Source organism: Aegilops tauschii, chromosome 5 (assembly GCF_002575655.3).
Source record: "Aegilops tauschii subsp. strangulata cultivar AL8/78 chromosome 5, Aet v6.0, whole genome shotgun sequence".
Taxonomy (NCBI): domain Eukaryota; kingdom Viridiplantae; phylum Streptophyta; class Magnoliopsida; order Poales; family Poaceae; genus Aegilops; species Aegilops tauschii.
Genome location: NC_053039.3, coordinates 16,221,605 through 16,226,945, shown reverse-complemented (window position 1 = coordinate 16,226,945; position 5,341 = coordinate 16,221,605).

Genomic DNA, 5,341 nt, shown 5'->3' with positions numbered 1-5,341 from the left:
ATTTCAGCAATCCCCCACCAGATCTCGAGGGCCCATTGTGTCCTCTGTTCCAATTACTGTTTCGATATACCAGTGTTTCAGTGAAGACCTGTTAAGGTTGAGCTTCACCTAGAGCAAGTAGCTACACTCCTTCACAACTGAACAATGGACTATGCCTTGAATTGTCAGTTTGGCGTAAAGAAGTTTCACCACATGTCTCACTAGTACTGGGCTGCCGAAAGCTGACCCCTCGGGTGGAGCATATAAGTCACACTCCTGGCCTATTCATGAGCTTACTAGAGATCACCCCAATTGAAGGAAATATGCCCTAGAGGCAATAATAAAGTTATTATTTATTTCCTTATATCATGATAAATGTTTATTATTCATGCTAGAATTGTATTAACCGGAAACTTGATACATGTGTGAATACATAGACAAACAGAGTGTCACTAGTATGCCTCTACTTGACTAGCTCGTTGATCAAAGATGGTTATGTTTCCTAGCCATAGACATAAGTTGTCATTTGATTAACGAGATCACCTAATTAGGAGAATGACGTGATTGACTTGACCCATTCCGTTAGCTTAGCACTCGATCGTTTAGTATGTTGCTATTGCTTTCTTCATGACTTATACATGTTCCTATGACTATGAGATTATGCAACTCCCGTTTACCGGAGGAACACTTTGTGTGCTACCAAACGTCACAACGTAAATGGGTGATTACAAAGGTGCTCTATAGGTGTCTCCAAAGGTACTTGTTGGGTTGGCGTATTTCGAGATTAGGATTTGTCACTCCAATTGTCGGAGAGGTATCTCTGGGCCACTCGGTAATGCACATCACTATAAGCCTTGCAAGCATTGTGACTAATGAGTTAGTTGCGGGATGATGTGTTACGGAACGAGTAAAGAGACTTGCCGGTAACGAGATTGAACTAGGTATCGAGATACCGACGATCAAATCTCGGGCAAGTAACATACCGGTGACAAAGGGAACAACGTATGCTGTTATGCGGTCTGACCGATAAAGATCTTCGTAGAATATGTGGGAGCCAATATGGGCATCCAGGTCCCGCTATTGGTTATTGACTGGAGACGTGTCTCGGTCATGTCTACGTAGTTCTCGAACCCGTAGGGTCCGCACGCTTAACGTTACGATGACAGTTTTATTGAGTTTTGATGTACCGAAGGAGTTCGGAGTCCCGGATGAGATCGGGGATATGACGAGGAGTCTTGAAATGGTCGAGATGTAAAAATCGATATATTGAACGACTATATTCGGACTTCGGAAAGGTTCCGAGTGATTCGGGTATTTTTCGGAGTACCGGAGAGTTACGGGAATTCGTATTGGACCTTAATGGGCCATACGGGAAAGGAGAGAAAGGCCTCAAAAGGTGGCCGCACCCCTCCTCATGGTCTGGTCCGAATTGGACTAGGGAAGTGGGGCGCACCCTTCCTTCTTTCTCCTTCCCCCTTCCCTTCTCCTACTCCCACAAGGAAAGGAGGAGTCCTACTCCCGGTGGGAGTAGGACTCCCCCCCTATGGCGCGCCTCTCCCCTTGGCCGGCTGCCTCCCCCTTGCTCCTTTATATACGGGGGCAGGGGGGCAAGCCAGAGACACAGCAATTGATCCTTGAGATCTCTTAGCCGTGTGCGGTGCCCCCCTTCACCATATTACACCTCGATAATACCGTTGCGGAGCTTAGGCGAAGCCCTGCGTCGGTGGAACATCATCATCGTCACCACGCCGTCGTGCTGATGAAACTCTCCCTCAACACTCGGCTGGATCGGAGTTCGAGGGACGTCATCGAGCTGAACGTGTGTAGAACTCGGAGGTGCCGTACGTTCGGTACTTGATCGGTCGGATCGTGAAGACGTACGACTACATCAACCGCGTTGTGATAACGCTTCCGCTGTCGGTCTACGAGGGTACGTGGACAACACTCTCCCCTCTCGTTGCTATGCATCACCATGATCTTGCGTGTGCGTAGGAATTTTTTTGAAATTACTACGTTCCCCAACACCAATCTCATAGACTGTGACCAGCAGTCGGACTCATATAGGTGTGTTCCTCCAAAGATCACTCTGTACGATAGCATCTTGCTTATATAAGCTTCGGAACACATTAAGACAGTAGTCATCCTACCATACAGTATCGAGAGTATTGCATCTCCAACGGAGTGGGTTAGTATAGTTACTCTCCTCAGTTCACCACTGGCTTGTTTTCCCAGGTCCTAATTCACGGGATCTCCGATCACATAGGTTGGGTTACTACCATGGCAACTCATGTGGGTCTCATACCCATCTCCCTCGATGCATTATCTATCACAACACGTGATAGCCCTTTCGTAAAGGGATCTGCCAGATTCTTAGCCGTATGAACATAGTCCAACGCTATCACTCCGGAGTTTCTTAATTTTCTGACAGCTTTTAATCTCATTCTTATGTGTTTGGTGGACTTCATGTTGTCCTTTGAACTCTTCACCTTGGTGATGACAGTCTGATTGTCACAGTTCATAAGGATAGCCGGAACCGGTTTATCAACCAATGGCAAGTCCATCAAAAGATCTCGAAGCCATCTCGCTTCAACACCAGATGTGTCTAATGCCGTTAATTCTGCTTCCATTGTCGATCTCGTTAAGATCGTTTGCTTGCAAGACTTCCAGGAAACAGCGCCACCTCCAAGAGTAAACATATACCCAGTTGTGGCCTTCATCTCATCAGCATCAGAGATCCAATTTGCATCACTATACCCTTCAAGTACCGACGGGTCTCCGATATAGTGAAGTCCATAGTTCATAGTACCTTTCAGATAGCGCATAACTCGTTCAACAGCATGCCAATGTACATCACCCGGTTTGGAAACAAACCGGCTCAGTTTGCTCACAGCAAACGCGATGTCGGGCCTCGTTGCGCTTGCTAGGTACATCAGTGAACCAATGATTTGAGAGTATCTCAACTGATCTATAGCCGTGCCTTTGGACTTTCGAATCAACACGCTAGGATCATATGGTGTTTGAGATGGTGTGCAATCCGAATATCCAAAACGACTCAACACCTTCTCAACATAGTGGGATTGCAGAAGTGTAATCCCACCCTCATTATCTCTCAGTAGCTTGATGTTCAAGATAACATCAGCCACACCAAGGTCTTTCATCTCAAAGTTCTGAGACAAAAACGACTTGACCTCGTCAATGACTTTGAGGTTGGTTCCGAATATCAGTATTGTTGGGGAACGTAGCAGAAATTCAAAATTTTCTACGCATCACCAAGATCAATCTATGGAGTAATCTAGCAACGAGGGGAAGGGGAGTGAATCTACATACCCTTGTAGATCGCGATGCGGAAGCGTTGCAAGAACGCGGATGAGGGAGTCGTACTCGTAGCGATTCAGATCGCGGTTGATTCCGATCTAAGCACCGAAAGAACGGTGCCTCCGCGTTCAACACACGTGCAGCCCGGTGACGTCTCCCACGCCTTGATCCAGCAAGGAGAGAGGGAGAGGTTGGGAAGACTCCATCCAGCAGCAACACGACGGCATGGTGGTGGTGGAGGAGCGTGGCAATCCCGCAGGGCTTCGCCAAGCACCGCGGGAGAGGAGGAGGAGGAAGAGGGGTAGGGCTGCGCCAAAAAGGAGACGTTCTCATGTCTATGGCAGCCCCAAAACCTCAATATATATAGGGGAGGGGGAGGGCTGCGCCCCCATCTAGGGTTTCCCCCCTCAAGGGGTGCGGCCAGCCCTAGATGGGGCTTGGGGGCGGCCAAAGGGGGGAGGAGTGCCTCCCAAGTCAAGTGGAGGCCCTCCCCCTTAGGGTTTCCCCTCTCCCATGCGCATGGGCCTTGGGGGGGCTGGTGCCCCTGGCCCATTAAGGCTAGGGCGCCCCCTTACAGCCCATGCTACTGTATTGGACGTGGTGGAACATTTTCCGGACCTCCGGACCCCTCCGGAATCCTCCGGAATCTTCTGGAAGCTTCCCGGTACAATACCGAAAAAACCCGAACTTTTCCCGGAACCCGAACAACAACTTTCCATATACAAATCTTTACCTCCGGACCATTCCGGAACTCCTCGTGACGTCCGAGATCTCATCCGGGACTCTGAACAACATTCGGTAACCACGTACATACTTTCCCTATAACCCTAGCGTCATCGAACCTTAAGCGTGTAGACCCTACGGGTTCGGGAACCATGCAGACATGACCGAGACGTTCTCCGGTCAATAACCAACAGCGGGATCTGGATACCCATGTTGGCTCCCACATGTTCCACGATGATCTCATCGGATGAACCACGATGTCGGGGATTCAATCAATCCCGTATGCAATTCCCTTTGTCCATCGATATGTTACTTGCCCGAGATTCGATCGTCGGTATCCCTATACCTTGTTCAATCTCGTTACCGGCAAGTCTCTTTACTCGTTCCGTAACTCACATCATCCCGTGATCAACTCCTTGGTCACACTGTGCACATTATGATGATGTCCTACCGAGTGGGCCCAGAGATACCTCTCCGTTTACACGGAGTGACAAATCCCAGTCTCGATTCGTGCCAACCCAACAGACACTTTCGGAGATACCCGTAGTGCACCTTTATAGCCACCCAGTTACGTTGTGACGTTTGGCACACCCAAAGCATTCCTACGGTATCCGGGAGTTGCACAATCTCATGGTCTAAGGAAGTGATACTTGACATTAGAAAAGCTCTGAGCAAACGAACTACACGATCTTGTGCTAGGCTTAGGATTGGGTCTTGTCCATCACATCATTCTCCTAATGATGTGATCCCGTTATCAACGACATCCAATGTCCATGGTCAGGAAACCGTAACCATCTATTGATCAACGAGCTAGTCAACTAGAGGCTTACTAGGGACATGGTGTTGTCTATGTATCCACACATGTATCTGAGTTTCCTATCAATACAATTCTAGCATGGATAATAAACGATTATCATGAACAAGGAAATATAATAATAACCTATTTATTATTGCCTCTAGGGCATATTTCCAACAGTCTCCCACTTGCACTAGAGTCAATAATCTAGTTCACATCACCATGTGATTAACACTGACAGGTCACATCACCATGTGACCAACACCCAAGAGTTTACTAGAGTCAACAATCTAGTTCACATCTCTATGTGATTAACACTCAATGAGTTCTGGTTTGATCATGTTATGCTTGTGAGAGAGGTTATTAGTCAACGGGTCTGAACCTTTCAGATTCGTGTGTGCTTTACGAATATCTATGTCATCTTTGTGGATGCTACCACGCGCTATTTGGAGCCATTTCAAATAATTGCTCTACTATACGAATCCGATTTACTACTCAGAGTCATCCAGATTAGTGTCAAAGTTCGCA